This window comes from Musa acuminata, chromosome BXJ1-8 (genome assembly GCF_036884655.1).
Source record: "Musa acuminata AAA Group cultivar baxijiao chromosome BXJ1-8, Cavendish_Baxijiao_AAA, whole genome shotgun sequence".
Taxonomy (NCBI): Eukaryota; Viridiplantae; Streptophyta; class Magnoliopsida; order Zingiberales; family Musaceae; genus Musa; species Musa acuminata.
Window position 1 is genome coordinate 37,779,401 of NC_088334.1, and position 26,616 is coordinate 37,806,016.

The window sequence follows — 26,616 nt, forward strand, 5'->3', positions numbered from 1 at the left end:
CTATGGTCGCTGCGTGGAGGGATCGCTACTACTGAGGGCTGGGAGGCAGCGATGGTGGTGCGGTTGGGGGCAGCGTCGCCAAGGGCCTATCGCTGTGGTGGTTGCGATGGCACAGATGGAAGGTTGCGTTGCTCTATCTCTACCGCACTACGAAAGGAGGCCTTGGTGATGCCGAGCGATCGCGTGCGGTTGAGGAAACAATGGTGTCATTGAAGCGACCGAGGTTGAGAAGAGGAGTCGGAGCGTGCGTTGCCGAGGTTAAAGCGGCCGCACAAGAGCTTGCTGCGTGTGCTATTGGAGGGCGGCTGTGGTGGCATTGCCGAGGTTGAGGCTGCAGTGGAAAGTAGGAATCGATGGTGGCAGGCTAAGCGGCGAGCGACGTTATCACTGGCTGGGCAGTAGCGGCGACGGTGGTGGCAACCGGCGTTTGTAGCAGCAAGAGGACCGGCGATTGCTTCGCAGCAGCAAGAGGATTGCCCTGTTTCGGTCACCAAGGGGGCAGAGCAAGGGGGAGTGGTAGTAGTCGTTCTCGCCCAAGCCAGGGGGAGCGGCGGCTGGGAGGTGAGCGGCAGTCGTCGCACGGTGGCTGGCAACGGTGGTGGGTCGGCTGGAAGGTGACGGTGCTCGAGGCGCGGCTGTGATCGACGAGGGGCTGCGGCATCAGAGGAAGCTCTGTTTCTCCAACCGCTGCAAGGAGGGGGGGGCGGCACGATGGCGGACTAGGGCAGAGTCGCCGATGGTAGAAGCGGCGATGGGGTGGTCCGCTGGCTGGGATCGACGAGGGGCTGCGGCAACAAAGGAAACTCTATTTTTACAACCGCTGCAAGGAGGGGCTGCGGCATCCAGCGGCTGCAGTTGCGACCCAAGGGGGCGACACAATGGTGGACTAGGGCAACGTCGCCAATGGTATAAGCGGCGATGGGGTGATCCGCTGGCTGGGAAATGGCACCAGTAGTCCTTCTCGCTCGAGCGAGATGAGGAAGCTAGGAGGAGAGGTCGATGGCCGGGTGGGGGCAGCGGCAACGGCGGCGGTGGCTGCTGGTTGGGCAACAGCGGCGATAGTGGTGGTCCCTCGGTCGGGAAGCAGCGGCAGCGGGTGGGCTAGCCGGAAGCAGGGGTCCAGCAGGGGAAGTAGGGGTGGCTGCGACTTCTTCTTCTTCTTCTATTTTTTTTTTTTTTTGTAGATGAAGATAACTGCAGCAAGGGGGCAGCGGCGATGGTGGCGATTGTTGGCTGGGTAGTAGCGATGGTGGTGGAGAAGGAGCAGATGGTCACTAACCAAGACACAAAGGTTCCTTCTTGGTTGAGAAAAATCGACGTTCGTGGCTGCTGGCTTCACCCTTCCTCACACAATTTTTTTTTTTTTTTTTTTATAGCTACGGCAACAATGTAGTGAGAACGCTAAGGATCGCCGCTTTGATACCAAATAGTAAGACCCTAAAGTCTTATCGTCGCTCTGATACCAAATGGTAAGACCCTAAAGTCTTATCGTAAAAGAAATCGAAGAAATAGGGATGCTCTGATACCAAATGATAATACCCTAAGGTCTTATCGTAGAAGAAATGGAAGATCGTAGAAGAAATGGAAGAAATGGGGATGCTCTGATACCAAATGATAAGACCCTAAAGTCTTATCGTCGCTCTGATACCAAATGGTAAGACCCTAAAGTCTTATCGTAAAAGAAATCGAAGAAATGGGGATGCTCTGATACCAAATGATAAGACCCTAAGGTCTTATCATAGAAGAAATGGAAGATCGTAGAAGAAATGGAAGAAATGGGGATGCTCTGATACTAAATGATAAGACCCTAAAGTCTTATTATCGCTCTAATACCAAATGATAAGACCCTAAAGTCTTATCATCGCTCTTATACCAAATAATAAGACCCTACGATCTTATCATGGAAGAAATTGGAGAAAAGGAAATGATAATGATCGCTTCGAGGGGATCGGCCCTCCTTGATCACTTCGAGGGGATCGACCCTCCTTGATCAATTCGAGGGGATAGACCTTCTAGGATTTGGCCATAGAGTGGAATAACATTTCATTGATTGATTGATTGATTTCGAAAAGAAAGGATTACATCACTATTTATAGCGTTCCACCCAAAGTCCACTTGGACTTGGACTCTAATAATAAATAAATATTAAATAAACCTCTACCTGTCTCTAATTGAACCAAAAAACTCAATAAACAATCGAACTAAATGGACTCAATAAACATTATTTAAAAGCTCAGAAAAAGGATCCTAACAAAATCTTTTTGCTTATTATATTTTGGCATTTATCACTTTATATTAACTATTACATATATGCATGTATATATTATGATGTCCTTGGATCTATGCAATGGGAATCGAATCATGGTGAGATCACGATAATGAGATCGATTCACCTTTAAACACAAATCCTAAATAATCCCGGTCATAGGTTACTCGAGAGGAACATCATGATAACCGGATAGACTGGTGTGCTATATACCCATCCATATGATGGATGCAGCTGGTCTCATAGCTGCTCGTGTGGGGACATTAGGGATACAGTGTTGGGAAATCTTGGGGGCGACATCACATGCGCAGCGGAAGAACAAGAAAACAAAATCCCCGATTCCCAAAGAGATGTTCGTCGTCATGCGAAGATTGGTGCGTAAAATCTGCGAAATTGAAAAACTACGTATAGAGTAGATTGTGTTACCTAGGGAGATGGTATATCCCTGTTTCCTTGCAGATCCTTAGGAGAGGGTGAAGGAGGTCAAGCGTCTTCCTCTCTAACGGTGATCAACATAGCAGGGCTGCGACGATCCTCCTTAAAACTCCAAGCCTGCTCTGATCTGCATCCAATAACCCAAGCCTTTTAGATTACTGGATCTCTATCCAATAATCTCTTATGGGCTCTTATTGGATCACATACATGGGATCCAATAATTCATGGGCATATTAGATATCCAATAAGACAAGGACTCCGTTGGATATCTAAGTGATATATGCCAAAATATAATAAGCAAAAAGATTCTTTATCAAGTCACATGTGCCATCACTCACGTGATTGGCTTGCTGGGCACCTATGACTAGCATACAGTACAGGTGCTCATTGGAGAATGAGTTCACTGATTGATCTGCTTATGGAATGTTGGATGCTTAATAATGCCTTATTGTCAGACAGCGATTCTGTAGTCCTAGTGGTATATTTGGTCCTTAGACTTGAGACACAAGGATATCTTGTATGAGTGCTCCACTCTTTAATACCAGACTTATATGATTGGATGTTCTAGATCTAGTACAGTTGATCATTGGGAGTGGTAGTCGACCTTACAAGGGCTATTGAGTGTCGATAGAGGATCATCCATTCTCGGCATCATGAGAGGAATATCCTATGTGTTCTTGCTCAGACAAATTCCTAGCCAGGGTCATTCAGATTGAGAGAGAAAGAGTTCTCCGGGAGAATCCGATTAGAGTGAGATTCGAGAAGAAACCGTATAGGTCTGATAGCACCATGCCCGATATACGATCTCTAGGATATTATATGGATGAGGGACTATAGGTATACGGTAACTGAGGACGGACAGGTCTAATGGATTGGATTCCCCTATATCATCTAGGGACTATGACGTAGTGGCCTAGTACGTTCGTAGTCGATAAGTCAAGTGAATTATTATAGAGATAATAATTCATTGAGTTAGAAGGAGTTATGACAGGTATGACTCATGACCAACTCGATATTGGGCCTAGAGGGTCACACACATATGGTAGGTATTGCGAGAAGTAGAGGTTCGGATATTAGATATCCACTGGAGCCCCTATCTTATTGGATATCCAATAAGCCCTTAAATTATTGGATCCCATGGACGAGATCCAATAAGAGCCCATGAGACATTATTGGATAGAGATTCACTAATCTAAAAGGCTTGGGTAATTAGATGCAGATCCAATACCCACTAGGGAGGATCCATTAGGGTTTGACAGGGGACCTCTATAAATAGGAGGGATTCAGTGGTTCATAGACTAGAGCTTTTACTTGCCTCTCCTATTCTCCTCCCTCTCTCCACCTCAGAGTAGGCCTGGAGTTTTGAGAAGCATCGTCGTAGCCCTGCTGTGTGAATCACCACTAGAGAGGAGGATGTTTGACCTTCTTCACCATCTCCTAGAGATCTGCAAGGAAACAGGGATATACGATCTCCTTAGGTAACACAATCTATTCTATACTCAGTTTGTTTCGTGGATTTTTGCACACCAATCTTCCACGACGACGAACATCTTTTTAGGAAATTAGGGATTTTGTTTTCTTGTTTTTCCGTTGTGCATGTGATGTCGCTCCCAAGATTTCCCAACACACTCTACACCTTCTGCTCCTCACGCAAACCCTCCCATCTCGGTTGTTGTGGAGCTCATAGGGCCAAGTCTGACATGTCATCTATTTATATAGCTGTGAACAACAAGGGCTTACCCTTGCATAAGTCAAACATTGACCTTGACCTATCCCCTCTTTTCCTTTAATAAGATCAGGAACTTCGAGGACCCTTTGAAGGTGCCAATGCTATGAAGGTAAGAGGCTCCTTCTCTAGACCTAGCTCCTCGGGTTCCCCACCCCTTTGGGGGCGAGGCACCTTTCTCATGATAACCTTCTACTTCTTTCTCGACTTGTCAGTGCTACCATGGTAGTTATACTAAGTCAGACTCGAAGCCTTGACCGATGACTCACAAATAGTGGCCGAGGCAAAAGAGGCCATCGCCATGCCCAAAGAGGAGCCGGGCATCTTCCTCTTCAAGGAATGTATATTCATGTCCATAGAGGATCACAATCACAAGGCTATAGTGGATTAAAAAGATAAATGAAGTAAAGTGATATGAGGTTTAGGTTATACCCCAAGGAATCGAGAAAACCTAGCCCACATGACGAGAAATCCATCATGACGGAGGCATAATGTCAAATGTGCCTAAGGCTTGTGAGTCGGGAGAAATAAAAGTAGGTGGCGCTAACTAATATCTTGCTAATATCTCGGCTTGTCAGTGCTACCATGGTAGTTATATTAAGTCAGACTCGAAGGCTTGAGCGATGACTCACAAATAGTGGCCGAGGCCAAAGAGGCCATCGCCATGCCCAAAGAGGAGCTAGGAATCTTCCTCTTCAAGGAATGTATATTCATGTCCATAGAGGATCACAATCACAAGGTTATAGTGGATTAAAAAGATAGATGAAGTAAAATGATATGAGATTTAGGTTATACTCCAAGGAATCGAGAAAACCTAGCCCACATGATGAGAAATCCATCATGACGGAGGCATAATGTCAAATGTGCCTAAGGCCTATGAGTCGGGAGAACCCGACTTGCATGAAGAGAAATTCACCATGGCATAGGCATGAGGCCAAATATGCTCGAGGTGCGAGTCTGAAAAACCTGACCCACGTGAAGAGAAATCTGTCACGATGGAGGCACGAGGTCAAATGTGCCCGAGGCATTATTCGAAAAAACTCAACCTACATGAAGAGAAATCCACCATGGCAAAGGCACAAGGCCAAATGTGCTCGGGAATACCTGACTCGAGTGAAGAGAAATCAACCACAATAAATGCATAAGGCTAAATGTGTCTAAGGTACATGAGTCAGGAAAGCCTGATCCACATAAAGAAAAATTCATCATAGTGTAGGCACAAGGCTAAATGTGCCTGATGTGCGTAATTCAAGAAAACCTGACCCACATAAAGAGAAATTTACAATAATGGAGGCATAAGGCCAAATGTGTTCGAGGTGCATTTATGATCAGAAAGGTAATTGGAAGCATCCTTCTTACTCTTTACAATTAGTTATAAAAACTCACTTTTAACATAGAGAAAAGGGGGATTATTTGGACTTGCACTTATACACCTTGAGTCACTAACTTGGATATTAGTTCAATGTGATTTCTCCAGCTCTATCGTAGGCCCCACTTTCCTTGAGTAGGCAGTTTGATAGGATGTAAAGTTCTCCCTACCCGATCCGAGTGGGTCAGTATTATCGTAGTTGATCGACAAAAGTCTCACTAACCTAACGATCATCATTCGGTTTTCCTTTGCAATGTGGACGGGTCAAGCCTGCTAAAAATCTCCCAACCTAACATTGATAGGTTAGACTCAAAGTATAACCGATTGAGACCTAGCATAACAACACTTGGTCTATGGCCAATCCTCTCCTAAGAGGTATGAATATTGCATTTCGTTTGAAAAGCCTTCCACGATGAAACACAATGAGGGGACATGTGATATGAATAATGTGGACTGCCCAAGGACCAACACATGGACACCTCCACCTCATCAATGAAGGTCACAACTTCAACAATTAGGCAACATGCTAGCATAACAATTGATTGAGCCATGTCAATAGACATTACGCCACCTTGACAAGTGGTTGAGCTACATAAGTAGATGTTATGCCACATTTTTAAGTGGTCGAGCCATATTAACAAACGCTATACCACCTCGATAGATGGTTGAGTCACATCAACATATATTATGCCACCATAATGAGTGGTTAATCCATTTCATGAAGGTTGTTCCACCTCAATTGCCATCTTAGTATGTGGTTATGCCTCCTTATAACTACCTAACGGTTAAAACTGTCACAAGTGATTGGGTTTAAATACCCTCTTTTCATAATTTCTCGAGCTCTTCCACATCCTTATTTTTGATATATATCATACAATACTAACTTTGACCATCAGATGGATAAGGGTCAGGCAACCTCGATATCAATTTTTTACGAGATTTCGGATAACACATTAAGTGATCAATCAAAATCCAAATTTATTACGCCTTATTCCTTCTCCGACCATTCTTAGCTTCTTAGGATCACATGCATTGTCCATCATCGAGCCCAAATCGAGTTGGGTCGTTCCTCCCTCTTGTCATAGGGCAACCAACCTCGAGTTAGGAAATTTGATGCTAAAAAAAACGCATACGCCATGGCTAATAAAAAATTTTAATTTTAGAATATTATTATATAAATAATATATTAAAATTTTTAATCTATTGAAAACAACAATCATTATACTTTTTATTTACAAAATGAACTTAGTTGGTTTTGGCTTAATGGGATATACAAAAATTTAATTTTAAAAATATCAAATTAAGTTACATTTTAATCAAACCAAAAAATAATTGAGGAATTATTATTTATTTAAGAAATATATCGATCTATTAGCTCATTCGAGGTGAGATAAAAATTAATAACTAAATAAATAAAATATTGTAAAAATAATGATATTAAAATGTAGACATATAGTAGTCTATATTAATATTAGATTAATTAATTTAACTTAAAAATAAAACATATTGGCCTATTAGCTCAGTTGGTTAGAGCGTCGTGCTAATAACGCGAAGGTCGCAGGTTCGAAACCTGCATGGGCCATTAGTTTTAATTTCTATTTTATTAATATAATAATATATTTTTTAATAAATATAGTTTGGTAAAACAAAATATCTTATTAACAATGTAACTCGGTGTTAAACGATCACAGTTGGTGAAGCTTCGAATCTGCTTGATTACAGAATATTTGTATTAATATTTTAAAAGTTATAAATAAACTTAATAGATAAAGAATAAATAAATAAAAATATAGATTCGGACAATCTTACCCATTGATCCAAACATCAACTGTGAATGTCGAAGCTTCCAATCTGCTTGATCAAATCCAAACATCTTTTTTTTCTTCAAATTAAAATACAATAAAAATATAAATAAACTTATTATATTTAAAATAAAAAAAAAATCTACAAACAAATAAATAATCTAGATTCATACGATCTTAATCATTAATCAAAACATCTTCTTCAGAACCTTTTATTTTTTTTCAAACTAAAATATAATAAAAATCATCCACTTGTCAAGTTTCCATTGCATTGACAATTTCATCCTATCATCAATTATAAACCATAAATTTTCTATCACAGAAAAAAATAATAAAGTTCCCTTTTATTTACTTCACATTAGCAACAAATGCAACACGAATCTGAACGCGAAACACCTTTAATCACGTGGCTCTTAAAGAACGATATTAAAAATTATAGATAAACTTATTATATCAAAAATATGAAAACATATAAATAAATAAATAAATAATCTAGATTCCTCTTAATCATTAATCATAAAATATTCTGAAGATTAAAATATAATAAAAAATCCACATTTCATGTTTCCATTTAAAATTTCTATTACAAAAAAAAAAAAAAGAAATTTGCCTTTTATTTGCTTCATATTTGCAACCAATACAACACGAATCAGAACACAGCGGGCACCTTTAATCACGAGAATCTTAAACGCAAGATATGGATGGATCCATTAGCTCTTGGGTTTGATCGGCCCGGCTTCGAACCCTCCCCTCCTTCCTCGTCTCCAGCGAGCAGGGCATGTAGGTTCGCATAATCCTATCCCACATCACAAAGAAGGGCTGCGAGAAATTGTACTTGCTGCCGTTAAGCTGGTGGTGGACGTCATAGTCGGCGCTGTTGTTGCTGAAGAACGCATGCAGCAGGTTGTCCGGGAGCCACAGCCCGCAGTGGTCGTCCACCGTCTTCACGGTGGCAAAGGAGAAGAAGAAGGCGGACGTCCGCGGCGTCATGCCGGAGACGAGGAAGGCGGCCCGCAGTGGTCGTCCATCGTCTTCACGGTGGCGAAGGAGAAGAAGAAGAAGCCCGTCCGCGGCGTCATGCCGGAGACGAAGAAGGCGAGCGCGCCGCCGACGGTGTCGAGTAGCAGATCCTCCAGTGGATGGTTGTACCGCGCGCCGAAGGCGTAGGGGACGACCAGCGTGTGGTGCTTCGACTGCACGTGCTTGTACACGGACTTGTTCGCGTGCATGTACGTCTGCATGAAGCACTGCCATGTGTCGAGCACCAACATACCCGCCAAGAACTGGGCGGCGATCACCACCGGCGACGGCTGTGGCTTCGCTATCCCGCTCTCGTCGCTCACAACATGCAAATTAATGTATCACCTGTTTCATAAGCTCAAGTCGTAACCAATGGTATTAAGATTGACATGGAGCTCAACTAAAATTGAGCTAGAGGATATGTCATGTGGACTCAACGTCATATTAGTCCTCTTATGTACTATTCTGGCTAGGTGATTTAGACTATATTGATGCCCGAAGTAATTTGGAGTATATTGATGCTCAATGAAAACATCATAAGGGAGACAGTTGAAACAAAAGAATTACTACCTATGGATCGGACAATAGGATGAATCTGTCTAAGCCAAGATTCACATTGTTATTACCTTGTTTTTGGCACCTTCATCGAAATATTATAAACATATTTAAAAATATTATAATTGAGATAAATTGACTTCAAACTTAATAAAATTATACAAAAATATAATTTTAAATAAATATCAATATTGATTTAGGAACAAAAATAATTAAATAAAAAGATTTTTATATCAGTTATAATGTTTTTATATGAATTGGACTAGTTCAACTATGATCCATTGAACCGGAGTTGTGTATTAGCTGGTTAGAGATATGGTGGGAAATATGAAGAAAAAAATATAAAAACGAGGGACAATGATTTACTATAAGAATCCATATATCAATTATATCATTATCTTGGTTTGGTGATATACGAAAATTGATTGAAAAGATCATATAAACGTGATGATTTGGTAATACATGAAAGATGATGGAAGACGATCGATAATTTGAAATAAATACGAATCGGTGAAGGGAGTGTTACTTATAGTGAACAGGAGAAGGGAAACAATAATTTAGACACCTTGCTGCAATAGGACGCCTTTGATGACGGTTCATTTGGAGATGATGTTCTTCGCCTTCTCTTCATCCTTGGTGCGCAGTCTGTACTCCTCTAGATCATCGAGCAAGATGTAGATTCCCAAGTACACCCAATAGACTACGATGGTGAAAAAGGTGTACAACACCTCATCTGCGAAAGCCATGGCGAAAAGTGTTAGGATCGAGAGCACTAAGAGGGGGGGGGGGGGGGGGGGGTGAATATTAAGCACAGTTTTACTTCTAAACGCAGTTTATGTCTAAACCCAGTTTGCGTCTAAGCGCAGTTTACGTCTAACTGCAGATTTACGTCTAAACGTAGATTTACGTCTAAACGCAGATTTACGTCTAAACTCAGTTTACGTCTAAAACGTCTAAACACAGTTTGGGCAGTTTTACGTCTAAACGCAATTTTACGTCTAGATGCAGTTTCAAAGGGATCTGAACTTAGAAACTCATTCGTAAAAGCGCAGAAGACAGTTTTGCAGAATCAAGGCGTAAACGTAAACTGCAATGTAAATATCGTACGAAAACACTGATTTACGTCTGAAAGCAGATTCGGACAAATCAGCACTTAGAAACTTGTTCGTGAAGGCGCAGAAGACAGTTTTGCAGAATCAAAACGTAAACATAAACTGTAATGTACGAAAACATCGATTTACGTCTGAATGCAGATTCGGAAAGAACAGCACTTAGAACTTGTTCGTAAAAGCGTAGAGAGCAGTAGTTATGAAGGAGGTTTGCAGTAATGATAAAGTGCTCAAAAATAAACGCAAACCAGAGATTTAGAGTGGTTCGGTCAGTCTTGACCTACTCCACTTTTGGCTTCCTCCACCGACGAGGTTACCGACGTCAACTAGAGGCCTTCCTTCAATAGGCGAAGGCCAACTGCCCTTTTACAGTTTCTCTCCTTTTGACAGGCTCAGGAGATAACCTTTACAGACCTTTCTCTCCTCACTTTACAACTCAAAACTTGAAGAACATAAGGAGGAGACTTAAAGGCTTTACAACACTTTTGAGCTCTTAGAATCACAAAAAAGATCAAGATTTTGGTGTAGGTCTGTATCTTTTCAGTGCTGAATAGGTGGGGTATTTATAGGCCCCAACCCAATTCAAATTTGGAGCTCAAAACGATCAAATCCCGGAATTCCGGGATCAGGCGGTTGCACCTCTTGACTGGAGAGGTTGCACCGCCTGGCAGAGCTCGAAGACTGAGCCCAGGCGGTTGCACCTCTCTGTCAGGGGCGGTTGCACCGCCTGAGTCTGGCTCGGAGACTAAGCCCCAGGCGGTGCCACCTCTTGACTGAGGCGGTTGCACCTCTCTGCCAGAGCTCGAAGACCGAGCTCAGGCGATGCCACCTCTCTGTCAGGGAGGTTGCACCGCCCAGTCTTGCTCGAAGACTGAGCTCAGGCGGTGCCACCTCTCTGTTAGGGAGGTTGCACCGCCCAGTCTTGCTCGAAGACTGAGCTCAGGCGGTGCCACCTCCTGGTTGGGGAGGTTGCACCGCCCAGTCTCGCTGGGAGACTTAGCCCAGGCGGTGCCACCTCCTGGCCTGGGCGGTTGCACCTCCTGGTGCAATCAGGGTCCGAATGGTTAGCTCCATTCGGCCCAATTTCAGTCTTTCAAGGGCCCAATTGCCCCAAGATTAAGCCAATGGGATCACCTCCCATTTTCCAACTTAATCAACATGCTAACTACGATTAAATCTAAGACAATTTCTGCAGCTTTGCTTCGGTGCGTCAATCGCTTCTTCCGGCGAGTTTCCGGCGAACTTCCGTCGATCATCCGATGAACCCTCGGTGATGCTCCTGCGGACTTCCGGCAAACTCCTGGACTTTGCGACGATCCACTTGGCGAGTTCCGACGAGCTTCGCTTGGCAAGCTTCTGGACTTCTCGGATCTGTTCTCGCAGAACCTCCGACGACCGTCCGAACTTCCGTCGAACTCTCGAACTCCCAACGTGATCATGAACTTGACTCCGGCGCAACTCCTGCTGCTTGTCTAACTTTCATCGTAGTTAATCCTGCACACTTATCTCAACACATAGATTAGACAACAAATGACAATTGACTTCATCATCAAAATCCGAGATTCAACAATCTCCCCCTTTTTGATGATGACAATCAATTGATAATGGAGTTATCCTTAACTCCCCCTGTCTATATGCCATAGTTGAGATAAGTCAACCTTGAATTCAAGACCCAAGAATTCAAGTGACGTATTGATAAGTTTGATCAATTAAACTTATCAATACTCCCATCATGATACTCATGATGTATCTCTTCAAAGATGATGTCAAGGCTTGACATACATCATCAAGTTTGTATGATTGTGTTTGTAACTATTCATCATGTAGTTTGAACATTATTATATAAAGCTATGAAGCACTATTACATGATGCACACATTTGAAATATTCTAGCAAGTTTTGCATTTTTTCACATGATAAGATATCAACTCAGGGCATAATGCAAACTTTAGCACATGTTCATATATTTCTTGGTGATGCAAGGATGGCATAATCATAGCAGTGTTTATAGTATCACTCATAGTATTTCTAATCATAGCAGTGTTTATCATTTCATATATTTCTCCCCCTTTGTCATCAACAAAAAGCATAGTAATTATGATACCAGGAAAATAAGCTTATAGAGGAATTTTATATAGATTGCTTTAAATACTTCTTCCCCTTTTTGTTATATACGTAAAGATTTTGCAGGATGGAATACATACACATCACTTCATCAAATTTATTCATGAAAGTGTATGAGAAAATCTGTTTTATAGCATTCGAATAAATAAGATGCATTTGGGCAAGATTTTATTGCAGATTTTCACATAGAAACATGGCAATCAAGTGATTTGATAATTCAATATAGTCCGAAAAATAATTTTAGCAAGTTTATCTATTCGGACATATCAACATTCTTAATTCTCTTCTAATGAAATCAAATTGTTCTTCACTTAGAGGTTTTGTAAAAATGTCAGCTAGTTGATGTTTAGTATCAATGAACTCTATGGTTACGTCATGATTAGTGACATGATCTCGTATAAAGTGATGTCTAATATCAATATGTTTTGTTCTTGAGTGTTGTATAGGATTCTTGGTTAAGCAAATTGCACTCGTGTTATCACATTTAATGGGAATATCTTTAAGATTAACTTTGTAATCTTCTAAAGTGTTTTTCATCCATACAACTTGTGCACAGCATGCACTTGCTGCAATATATTCAGCTTCGGTTGTTGATAGTGCAACCGAGTTTTGTTTCTTTGATGACCAGGAAACAAGGGCATGTCCTAAGAATTGACATGATCCTGATGTGCTTTTTCTATCTAATCTACAGCCAGCAAAGTCTGCATCAGCATAAGCAATTAACTCAAAGTTCTCTGATTTTGGGTACCATAATCCTAGATTTGTGGTACCATTAAGATATCTAAATATTCTTTTAACTGCTTTGAGATGAGATATCTTAGGGTTTGATTGAAATCTAGCACAAAGTCCTACACTGAACATGATGTCTGGTCTGGTTGCAGTGAGGTAAAGTAAACTTCCTATCATACCCCTATAAGTTTTTTGATCAAAGCTTTCTCCACTTTCATCAATTTCTAACTTAGTGGAGGTGCTCATAGGAGTGTTACTAGCCTTTGAGTTGTTCATATTAAACCTTTTTAATAAATTCATGGCATATTTAGTTTGACTAATAAAGATGCCATTGCTTAGTTGTTTGATTTGTAAACCTAAGAAGAATGTTAATTCTCCCATTAAGCTCATTTCGAATTCAAGACTCATAGTTTTAGCAAAAGATTCACAAAGAGATTCATTTGTAGAGCCAAAGATAATATCATCAACATAAATATGAACAATGAGAAAATTATTTTCAAAATTCTTGATAAATAATGTAGTATCAACCTTGCCTTTTGTAAAGTTATTTTTGATAAGAAAAGAGCTAAGTCTCTCATACCAAGCCCTTGGGGCTTGTTTTAAACCATAGAGAGCTTTAGTTAATCTAAACACATGATTAGGGAGGCTATTATTTTCAAATCCAGGAGGTTGTTCAACATAAACTTCTTCGGAAATAAAGCCATTTAAAAAAGCGCTTTTAACATCCATTTGAAATAACTTAAAATTATTACTACTAGCGTAGGCAAGGAGCATCCTTATGGCTTCCAATCGAGCCACAGGTGCGAAGGTTTCTTCGTAATCGATACCTTCTTCTTGATTGAAACCTTTGGCCACTAATCTAGCCTTGTTTCTAACCACGATACCATTTTCATCTTGCTTGTTTCTGAAAACCCATTTAGTACCAATTACTAAATGGTCATTTGGCCTAGGAACAAGCGTCCACACCTCATTTCTCTCAAATTGATTCAATTCATCTTGCATTGCGATAATCCATGAATCATCTTTCATGGCTTCATCAACACATTTGGGTTCAATTTGGGAGAGAAAGGCGGCGTTGGCACAAAAATTTTTAAAAGAAGATCGTGTTTGAACCCCCTTTGATGTGTCTCCTAATATTAGCTCCTTAGGATGAGCATCTACATACTTCCAATCCTTGGGTAAGGATGTTTCAGAAGTGGATGCATCCAAGTTGCTAGTTGGAGAAGGGGTTTCATTTAAATTTAAGGAATCAAAATTAACATCATCATCAAGATCATTTTTCTTAATTTCGGAAATCTCATTAAAAACAACATGAATGGATTCTTCAATAATTAAAGTTCTTTTATTGAAGATACGAAAAGCTTTAGAAACCGAAGAATAACCAAGAAAGATTCCTTCATCGGATTTAGCATCAAATTTTTCTAAGTTATCCTTTTCATTTAAGATAAAACACTTACACCCAAAGACTTTAAAATATGAAACATTGGGTTTTTTGTTATTCCATAACTCATAAGGAGTTTTGGTGAGTAAGGGTCTTACTAGTACTCTATTCAAAATATAACATGCAGTGTTTACGGCTTCGACCCAAAAGTATTTGGGTAGGCTGTGTTCATTCAACATGGTTCTTGCCATTTCTTGTAGATTTCGATTTTTTCTTTCTACTACCCCATTTTGTTGAGGATTTCTTGGAGTAGAGAAATTATGGTTATATCCATTAAGTTCACAGAATTCTTGAAAATTATGGTTTTGAAATTCTCCACCATGATCGCTTCTTATTGACGAAATCATAGAACCCTTCTCATTTTGAACAAGTTTACAGAACTTGGTAAAATATCTAAAGCATTCATTTTTTTGTTTTAAGAAGTAGGTCCATGTATATCTGCTATAGTCATCAACAATGACAAAGGCATATTTGCTACCTCCTAGACTTGATGAAGAGATTGGTCCGAACAAGTCCATATGGATCAATTGTAAGGGCCTAGAGGTGCTTATTTGATTTTTAGTCTTGAAACTACCCTTAATCTGTTTACCTAATTGGCAAGCATCACATACATTATCTTTGATGAACTTGATATGAGGAATTCCTCTTACAAGTTCTTTAGATGATATTTGAGTGATTAGTTTCATACTAGCATGACCTAATCTTCTATGCCATAGCCAAGCATCCTCATTTAAAACTGAAAAACACATTTCATTACACAAATCATTGATGTCAATAGTGTATACGTTATTTTGTTTTAATGCAATCATAGACATGTTTTTATGGGGTTTTTCAATGATACAAGCATTGGATTCGAATTTGACAATGTATCCTTTATCACATAATTGACTAATGCTCAAGAGGTTATGTTTTAAACCATCAACTAACAAAACATCTTCAATAAAGAAGTTGGATTTGTTACCTATGGTTCCTTTGCCAATGATTTTACCCTTGTTGTTGTCTCCGAAGGTAACATAGCCTTCATCTATGCTAGTGAGCTTAGAGAATTGAGATGGATCTCAGGTCATATGCCTTGAGCATCCACTATCAAGGTACCATCTCTTGCTCTTAGCTTGGGATGGTGTGGGTTTCTACAAGAAAGGATAATTTTTAGGTACCCATTTGCTTTTGGGTGCCTCACAAATAGATCTACACTTCTTATCATGTTGCATAGAATTTGTCATGGTTCCTTTAGGAACCCAAATCAATTTGTTTGGACTTATTTTCTTGAATGGACAACAATGTGTCTTGTGGCCAAATTTACAACAGAAGTTACATTTTGCTTAGTGTTGAACATGTAAGATGGAGCCTTTTATAAAAGTGGTTGGATTTAGGTGAGGACTTTTCACAAATCCAATTCCACTTCTTTTTGGAACGTGACCCTTGTTTGCAAGGATCATGTTCAATAACTTGCTACCAACCTCGAATTTCTTCAAGGTGTCCTTGAGTAGCAGGTTTTCTTTTTGGAAAGTTTCTAAATCATGACATTTGATACATGAATTTAAACTATCATGATGTTCAACTTTTAACTTGTCAAATTCACAAGTAAGACTATCATGCACCTTTTTCAGCAATTTATATTTTCTACTGATACTCTTACATTCGTCAAATAAGTCATTGAAAGCATTTAATAATTCATCGAAAGATAAATCAGCATTTAATGAATTCGTTACCTCCTCTCCGATAGCCATTAAGGCGTAATGAGCAACTTGCTCGGTGTTGGACTCCTCTTCCTCAGATGCGCTCGAATCATCCCATGTTGCTTTGAGCGCTTTCTTCTTTGTTGTTCTCTTTTTGGCTTGGGGACAATCACTCTTGTAGTGTCCCGGCTTTTTGCACTCATAGCAGATAACTTGATCCTTCTTGGGTTCAAGTTTATTTTTAGTATCATTCTTAAACTTGTTTCTTTTAATGAATTTTTTAAATTTTCTAGTTAGAAGTGCCAAGTCATCGTCACAGTCCTCATCACTTGAGTTTTCTCTCAAGTGATCTTCAGAAGTTTTGAGTGCCATATCCTTCCTGTTCTTTGGAAGGATGTCTTCTTGCTCTTCATGAGCTTTACAAGTCATTTCGTAGGTCATTAATGACCCGATTAATTCTTCAAGAGGGAAATTTCGCAGATCTTTTGCCTCTTGAATAGCCGTGACTTTAGGATCCCAACTCTTAGGAAGGGATCTTAGTATCTTATTAACAAGCTCAAAATCCGAAAAGCTCTTTCCGAGTCCTTTTAGACAGTTGACGACATCCGTGAAACGGGTAAACATGTCGCCAATGGTTTCACTCGGTTTCATCCGGAAAAGTTCGAAAGAATGTAACAGCAAATTGATTTTTGACTCTTTTACTCTACTTGTGCCTTCATGGGTCACTTCGAGTGTGTGCCAAATATCAAATGCAGTTTCACAAGTTGAAACACGATTAAACTCGTTTTTATCAAGTGCACAAAATAAGGCATTCATAGCCTTTGCATTAAGAGTGAAAGCCTTCTTCTCCAAATCATTCCAATCGATCATTGGAAGAGAAGACTTCGAAAATCCATTTTCGACAAGATTCCATAATTCAAAATCCATAGAAATAAGAAAGATCCTCATTCGGGTCTTCCAGTAGGTGTAGTCCGTCCCATTGAACATGGGTGGACGCGTAATAGAATGCCCCTCTTGGTTTCCGGCGTATGCCATTTCTCTTGGGTTTTAATCCGTTAGAGAGTTAACCTTGCACTGATACCAATTGTTAGGATCGAGAGCACTAAGAGGGGGGGGGGGTGAATTAGTGCAACGGAAATCTTTGAGCGATTAAAAATGAAAGCTGCGTTCGTTCGATAAAAACGATTTCGATGTAAAAGCCGATTTTAAGATCACTTAAGATTAAGCGTAGTTTTACTTCTAAACGCAGTTTATGTCTAAACCCAGTTTGCGTCTAAGCGCAGTTTACGTCTAACCACAGATTTATGTCTAAACGTAGATTTACGTCTAAACGCAGATTTACGTCTAAACTCAGTTTACGTCTAAAACGTCTAAACACAGTTTGGGCAGTTTTACGTCTAAACGTAATTTTACGTCTAGACGCAATTTCAAAGGGATCTGAACTTAGAAACTCGTTCGTAAAAGCGCAGAAGACAGTTTTGCAGAATCAAGGCGTAAACGTAAACTGCAATGTAAATATCGTACGAAAACACTGGTTTACGTCTGAAAGCAGATTCGGACAAATCAGCACTTAGAAACTTGTTCGTGAAGGCGCAGAAGACAGTTTTGCAGAATCAAAACGTAAACATAAACTGTAATGTACGAAAACACCGATTTACGTCTGAATACAGATTCAGAAAGAACAACACTTAGAACTTGTTCGTAAAAGCGCAGAGAGCAGTAGTTATGAAGGAGGTTTGCAGTAATGATAAAGTGCTCAAAAATAAACGCAAACCAGAGATTTAGAGTGGTTCGGTCAGTCTTGACCTACTCCACTTTTGGCTTCCTCCACCGACGAGGTTACCGACGTCAACTAGAGGCCTTCCTTCAATAGGCGAAGGCCAACTGCCCTTTTACAGTTTCTCTCCTTTTGACAGGCTCAGGAGACAACCTTTACAGACCTTTCTCTCCTCACTTTACAACTCAAAACTTGAAGAACAGAAGGAGGAGACTTAAAGGCTTTACAACACTTTTGAGCTCTTAGAATCACAGAAAAGATCAAGATTTTGGTGTAGGTCTGTATCTTTTCAGTGCTGAATGGGTGGGGTATTTATAGGCCCCAACCCAATTCAAATTTGGAGCTAAAAACGATCAAATCCCGGAATTCTGGGATCAGGCGGTTGCACCTCTTGACTGGAGAGGTTGCACCGCCTGGCAGAGCTCGAAGACTGAGCCCAGGCGGTTGCACCTCTCTGTCAGGGGCGGTTGCACCGCCTGAGTCTGGCTCGGAGACTGAGCCCCAGGCGGTGCCACCTCTTGACTGAGGCGGTTGCACCTCTCTGCCAGAGCTCGAAGACCGAGCTCAGGCGGTGCCACCTCTCTTTCAGGGAGGTTGCACCGCCCAGTCTTGCTCGAAGACTGAGCTCAGGCGGTGCCACCTCTCTGTTATGGAGGTTGCACCGCCCAGTCTTGCTCGAAGACTGAGCTCAGGCGGTGCCACCTCCTGGCTGGGGAGGTTGCACCGCCCAGTCTCGCTGGGAGACTTAGCCCAGGCGGTGTCACCTCCTGGCCTGGGCGGTTGCACCTCCTGGTGCAATCAGGGTCCGAATGGTTAGCTCCATTCGGCCCAATTTCAGTCTTTCAGGGGCCCAATTGCCCCAAGATTAAGCCAATGGGATCACCTCCCATTTTCCAACTTAATCAATATGCTAACTACGATTAAATCTAAGACAATTTCTGCAGCTTTGCTTCGGTGCGTCAATCGCTTCTTCCGGCGAGTTTCCGGCGAACTTCCGTCGATCATCCGATGAACCCTCGGTGATGCTCCTGCGGACTTCTGGCAAACTCCTGGACTTTGCGACGATCCACTTGGCGAGTTCCGACGAGCTTCGCTTGACAAGCTTCTAGACTTCTCGGATCTGTTCTCGCAGAACCTCCGAACTTCCGTCGAACTCTCGAACTCCCAACGTGATCATGAACTTGACTCCGACGCAACTCCTGCTGCTTGTCTAACTTTCATCGTAGTTAATCCTGCACACTTATCTCAACACATAGATTAGACAACAAATGACAATTGACTTCATCATCAAAATCCGAGATTCAACAAAAAGCATGACATGCACCATGACCAAGGGTTTGATCTCTTTCTTATAGAATGGCATATTGACTTGGGATTGCAGTCTTCAAAAACAATGACGAATGGGAATTGGACAAGCTTGACTATTAAGGTCTCCAAGTCACGAGAGAAAAAAGTTATGCGTAGCATTCACATGTTTTTGCATGAATGTGAAGTTATGCGAATGTCTCATGTTGGCCTTGGAAAGCATATGTGGAAGATGGAGGCATATGGTATTCAATTCGATTTGATCAATTCAAATCAAGGACTCGACCAATTGAACTTGGACTCGCATGCCACAGTTTAATTATGATGTGACCAAAAGATTAGTGATCAATTGGAATTCGAGGAAGTCAACACAAATCTTAATAAATAATATTCTTTCATTTGGAGTTAGTTTTTGTTTGAACCATGCCTAAAGATTAAGAGAACCCCCCAACTTTTTTTTATGAAATAATAGAAAAATATATTAATTTAAAGAGTTCGCATACAGAATATTAGGAGATAAGATATTTTTTCAAAAATTACATTATTTTGTCTATAAAAATTTTCTAGATTATGAGAAAAAAATATTATTGATATGTTAATGTGCCTTCATTGGGTGACTTGCATTTCAACAGTTATGCTTAAGATATCATGGCAGATTAGGTAGAGAGCCCAAAGGGATATTTGCTTAGTTAAATAGCATGTTGACTATATTATTAGAGTTAGTGTAGACCGTGAGAAGAGTGAGTTAGCATTGTTGTGCCGCTTCAAGTTTATCAAGGATTTAGTAGCACTCGGCCTGTAAGATACTATTGAATCTCAAATTTTGATGATGAAATCAATTAGTAAATTATTGATTTAATTCATATGTTGAGATAAGTGTTGTAAAATTAACTATAATAGCAATATAGGCATAAAGTAGATGTTGGGCTGGAGTCAAAGATCAGACGATACGTCGAAGATTCGGACGATGTGCCGGAAGTTTGGTAGAAGCTCGTTGAGAGTTGTCGGGAGCTTGCCGAGAGTTCTTTGGGAGTTCATTGAGAGTTCGTTGGAAGTTCATCGGAAATTCGTCAGAAGTTCACTGAGAGAACAATTGACGTACTGGATAGAGATTACTTAGTTAAATGTCTTAATTATCATAGTTAGACCATAAGTTGAGTTAGGATTAGGAGATAATCCTATTAACTTAATTAGGGGCTAATTGGACCCTTAATAGGGTTGAATTGGGCCGGTTGAACAGCCCATTCAGTACTTGAATTCATAACCGATGGTGGCACCGTTAGGGGACTCAGTCTACCAAGTGGTTTGAGCGATGGTACCGTCAGCAATTAATGCTGCCAAGTAGTCGTACCACCCTGTCAAGCAGTGGTACCGCCAGAGCTCTGTCTCCAAGCTCTGTTAGGCAGTGGTACCACCCAGTATCAGTTTGCAGGTGGTAGTATCGCCCAATAATGACGGTAGTACCGTCATTACCCTAGAAATCTAGGATGAGACACTTTTTGACTCCAATTTTGAAGCCATTATGGCCTATAAATACCGCACCCTTTTTTGTATGAAAGGGCATGAATGTGTGAACAATATCTTAAAGTCTTGGGGTGTTAAAAGTATTGTAAAAGAGCTAAGAGCCCTCCTCCCTTTCTAAGTCTTGTGATCATTCAAGAGAGGTGTGAGGCTTGTAAGGGTTAGCTCCTAAACCCGTGAAAAGGAGAAAGTGCTATAAAAGAGGGTGGTTGGTCTTCACCCATTGAAGGAAGACCATTAATGGACGCCGGTGACCTCAACGGAGGAGGAATCAGAAGTGGATGTAGGCCACAACGATCGAACCACTATAAATTCCGGTGTGCTCATTTCCATTCTACTTTTTATTACTACTATTACTTTCTAAGTTAATTGCTAGTTCATTTACTCTAAAGTCAAGTACTTTCCGAGATTGATTTTTAACGAATGAATATATTACAAAATCAATGATTTTTCTGCTGCACTAATTCACCATCCCCTCCCCTCTTAGTATCGCTCTTGATCCTAACAATTTGTATTAGAGCTCGGTCACTCTCATTTTGGTTTGAAACCCAAGAGAGATGACATTTACCGACAATCAAGAGGATCACTCAATTACACATCCACACATGTTCAATGGGACGAATTACACATATTGGAAGACTAGAATGAGGATTTTTCTAATTTCTATGGATTTTGAGTTATGGAACATCGTGGAAAATGATTTTCAAATGTCTTCTCATCCAATGAATGATTGGAATGAGTTGGAAAAGAAGACTTTCACTTTAAATGCCAAGGCTATGAATACATTATTTTGCGTTTTAGATAAAAATAAGTTCAATCGAGTGTCTATTTGTGAAATGACTTTCAATATTTGTTACACACTCGAAATCACTCACGAAAGTACTAGTAGAGTAAAGGAGTCCAAGATAAATCTTTTAGTTTATACTTAAGAATTATTTCTGATGAAGCTAAGTGAAACTATTGTTGAAATGTATACCCGTTTTATGGATGTCGTCAAAAGTTTAAAAGCTCTTAGCAAATGGTTTTTGAACTTTGAACTTATTAATAAAATATTAAGCTCTCTTCTAAAGAGTTGGGACCCTAAAGTAACGGCTATTCAAGATGCCAAGGATTTGAATAATTTTCCTCTCGAAGAACTTATCGGGTCATTAGTAACCTATCAGATGACTTGCAATGCCCATGAAGAGCTTGAGAACAACCTTCCAAATGATAAGAAGGATATGATACTAAGAGCTCATAAAGACCACTTGAAAGAAAATTCAAGTGATGAGGACTATGATGATGACTTGGCACTCTTGACAAGAAAGTTCAAAAAATTTATAAAAAGAAATAAATTTAAAAATGATACTAAAAATAAAATTGAACCCAAGAAAGAATAAATCATTTGCTACGAATGCAAGAAGCCAGGACACTTCAAAAATGAATGTCTCTAAGTGAAGAAGAAGCAACCAAAGAAGAAGAAAATATTTAAAGCAACCTAGGATGACTCAAGTGCATCCAAAAATAAGGAGCCAACCAACAAGGAGATCACCAACTACGCACGTCTATTGGAGATAAGGTAAATAGTTTTTTAGATGTAAATTTATCTTTTGATGAGTTTTTAAGTGCTTTTCATGATTTATTTGATGAATGTAAATTAGTTAGTAAAAAGTATAAACTATTAAAAAAAGAGCATGCTTCTCTTGTTAGTGATTTAGATATATTAAAAATTAAGAATGATGATATTTTAGCTTCTTGCATAAAATGTGATAAATTAGAAAAAAAGGAGAATTTACAACTACATGAAACCTTAGAAAAATTTGAAATAGGTAGCAAATCCATAAACATAATCCTTGCAAGTAAGAATCATGTTCATAGAAGATATGGAATTGACTTTGTGAGTAACACTCATAAAAATCCAACCATCTTTGTTAAAGGCCCAACTTTGTATGTTTCACTCTAAAACAAATGTAACTTTTGTTAAAACTTTGGACATATTGCTTATAAATGTTCATTTAAGAGATATAATCCATACAAATTGATTTGAATTCCTAAAGGAACCGTAAAGAACTCTATACAAAATGATAAGTTTAGTCGATTGATTTTTGAGGCACCCAAGGTCAAATGGGTACCGAAAAATCATCCTTTTTTGTAGAAATGTTTACCATCACAAGCTAGGAGCAAGAGATGGTACCTTGATAATGGATGCTCAAGACACATGATTAGAGATCCATCTCAATTCTCTAAGCTCACTAACCTAGACGAAGGGTATATCACCTTCGGAGACAACAACAAAGGTAAAATCATTGGTAAAGGAACCATAGGTAATAAATCTAACTTTTTAATTAAAGATGTATTATTGGTTGATAGCTTAAAGCATAATCTTTTATGCATTAGTTAATTATGTGATAAAGGATATGTCATTAGATTTGAATCCAATGCTTGCATTATTGAACAACCACACAAAAACACCTCTATGATTGCCCTAAAACAAAATAATGTATATACTATTGACATTGATGATCTTTATAATAAAATATGTTTTTCAGTTTTGAATGATGATGCTTGGCTTTGGCATAGGAGATTAAGTCATGCTAGCATGAAACTAATCTCTTAAATCTCATCCAAAGATAGATGTCAAATCCATTCTCCTACATGTCCATAAATTGTTTGAGGAAAAGGGAAGGACCAACGATATGAGATATCCAAGAGCCTCTTCCATGCTAAGATAACTGATGGGACACTGGTTCAGATCTATGTCTTAAAGATGATCGAGTGGATAGAGAAACTCATAGGACTAGGAATGGTCTTAGAGGATAACTTATGTGTGGACATTATGTTTCAGTCTCTGCTAGATTCCTTTTCATAGTTCATAATGAATTTTAATATGAATAAGCTTGAGGTGACTCTCCTAGAGCTCTTCAATGTAATAAGGGAGGCAGAGAGTACTATTAAGAAAGAGAAGCTAGTTCTCTACACTGATGAGACAAGAAAGAAAAGGAAAGTAGAAAAGTCCCTTAAGAAGGGTAAGGGCAAGGGCAGACCAGGTAAAGCAAAGGTTGCTAAGAAAGACCCAGCAAAGGAGAAGGACTAGTGCTTCCACTGTGGCAAAGATGGGCACTGGAAGAGGAACTGCAAAGAGTACCTTGCAGAGAAGGCGAAACAGAAGCTTGGAGAAGCTTCAGGTATATTCACGATTAGTCTCCATTTGTCAAACTCTTATGATAACACATGGGTATTGGATACCGGTAGTGCTTATTATATATGCATTTCGTTGCAGATTCTAGCAAGGCCTAGGAGACAAGAGAGAGACGAGATGGACCTCAAGATGGGCAATGGAGCAAAAGTTGTTGTAGTAGCTATTGGCGAGGTCGCTCTACATCTGCTTGATGGAGCTTTTATTGCATTAGATGCATGTTATTTTGTTACTTCAATTATCAAAAACATTATCTCCATTTTATGTTTGACAATTAGTGGATATAAATTAGTTTTTCAGAACAATGGTTGTTCGATATTATTAGATGATAAAATCATCATGAAAGGAACATTGCATAATAGTTTATTTATGTTAGACACTACTCCATATATCATGAATGTAAGTATGTCTAAGCGAAAATGAGATGAGGTGAACAATGCTTACCTATATCATTGTAAGCTAGGTCACATCCATGAGGGAAGGATTCAAAAGTTGCTAAATGATGGATATCTAGATCCATTCGACTATGAGTCAAATGCAACTTACGAGCCTTGCCTTCGTGGAAAATTGACCAACTCTCCATTTAGTGGAACTTGAGAGAGAACCACTGAGTTGCTAGAACTCATACATAGTGATTTATGTGGACCCATGTCAAATTAATGTCATTGGTGGTTACTCCTACTTCATGATTTTTACTAATGATTTCTTAAGGTATGGATATGTGTACTTAATGAAGTACAAGTCTGATGTCTTTGAGAAATTCAAAAAGTATAAGAATGGAGTGGAGAACCAAACTGGAAAGAGTATCAAGACTCTTCGATCAGATCGAGGAGGTGAGTACTTAAGTACAGAGTTTACTCAGTTCTTCGAGGACTATGGGATATTATCCCAATGGACACCTCCTTATACACCTCAGCTCAATGATGTCTCTGAAAGGAGAAATCGTACGCTATTAGACATGGTACGGTCCATGATGAGTTTCGCTGACCTACCCATCTCATTCTAGGGATGTGCACTAGAGACTACAGCTTACCTTCTGAACAGAGTTCCAATTAAGTCGGTAGTGTCTACATCATATGAGATATGAAAAGGGAAGAAGCCCAATCTTACGGTTGTTAAAATTTGGGCTACCCTGCCCACATTAAAAGAAATAACCCCGATAAGTTAGAATCGAGGATAGAGCGATGCAATTCTGTGGGATACCCCAAGGAAACTTATGGGTATTATTTCTATCATCTCGAGGACCAAAAGGTCTTTCTAGCTAAGAAAGCAGTGTTCCTTTAGAAGGAACATATTTTTGGCGGAGATAGTGGGAGCATGATAGAGTTGAGCAAGGTTAGAGAACCAAGCTCAAGCATCACTCTACAGCCCGAGTCTGTTTAGGTACCTAACAAACAAGTATCAACTTTACATAGGTCTGACAGAGTATCTTATCCTCTTGAGAGATATATAGGACATATTAGAGGAGAAGATATTGAGGACATTGATCCTCAAACTACGAGGAGGCTATTATGAGTATACACTCCGGGAAGTGGCAAGAAGCCATAAATTCTGAGACGGATTCTATATACTCCAACAAGGTTTGGAACCTAGTTGATGCATCCGATGGTATTGTACCCATCGGTTATAAGTGGATCTTTAAGAAAAAGATCGGAGCAGGTGGAAAGGCAAAGACCTATAAAGCAAGGCTAGTGGCTAAGGGGTATCGTCAAAGATAAGGTGTTGACTATGACGAAACCTTATCACCCATAGCAATGCTAAAATCCATCTGAATTCTATTGGCCATTGCAGCACACTATGATTATGAGATCTGATAAATGGATATGAAAACTACATTCCTCAATGGGAACCTCGAGGAGGTGTATATATGATACAACCTGAGAGATTCGTGTCCAAGAAACTACCCTGATAAGGTGTGCAGGTTGCTTAGATCCATTTATGGACTAAAACAAGCTTCCCAAAGTTAGAATATAAGATTTGAAGAAGCAATCAGATCTTATGACTTTGTTAAGAATAAAGATGAGCCTTGTGTGTATAGGAAGGTAAGTGGGAGCGCTATCACCCTTTTGGTGTTATATGTGGATGACATCCTGATCATTGGGAATGACATAGGAATGTTATCCGTAGTAAAGACTTGGTTATCTAGACACTTCTCCATAAAGGACTTAGGGGAAGCATCTTATATCTTGGGGATTTAGATCTATTGAGATAGATCCAAGAGGATGTTTGGCTTGTCCCAGTCTAAGTATATAGAAACTATTGTCAAAAGGTTTGACATGGAAAATTCCAAGAGAGGTCTCATATCGATGAGACATAGGATATCGCTTTCTAGGAGTATGTCCCCAGAGACTCCAGAAGAAAGGGCGAACATTGATATGATACCTTATGCCATAGCAATAGGGTCTATCATGTATGTCATGCTATATACTAGGCCTAGTATAGTGTATGCTCTAAGTATCATGAGCAGGTATTAGGCGGATCCAGGCTTGGAGCATTGGAAAGTAGTAAAGTGTATCCTTAAGTACTTGAGAAGGCCTAAGGATCTTTTACTAGTATATGGAGGTAGTAGCCTCAGGGTTGAAGG

At 39.9% G+C, this 26,616-nt stretch overlaps 1 non-coding gene and 1 pseudogene across 1 annotated transcript; one reads left to right on the forward strand and one right to left on the reverse strand.

Moving 5' to 3' along the window:
* The first annotated feature begins 7,304 nt into the window (after positions 1-7,304).
* Positions 7,305-7,378, forward strand: TRNAI-AAU (transfer RNA isoleucine (anticodon AAU)). The gene has a single exon. It is a non-coding gene; the product is annotated as a tRNA-Ile (tRNA).
* Positions 7,379-7,796: 418 nt separating this feature from the next.
* LOC135680333 (sphinganine C4-monooxygenase 1-like) lies at positions 7,797-9,919 on the reverse strand (annotated as a pseudogene).
* Between the last annotated feature and the right edge of the window lie 16,697 nt (positions 9,920-26,616).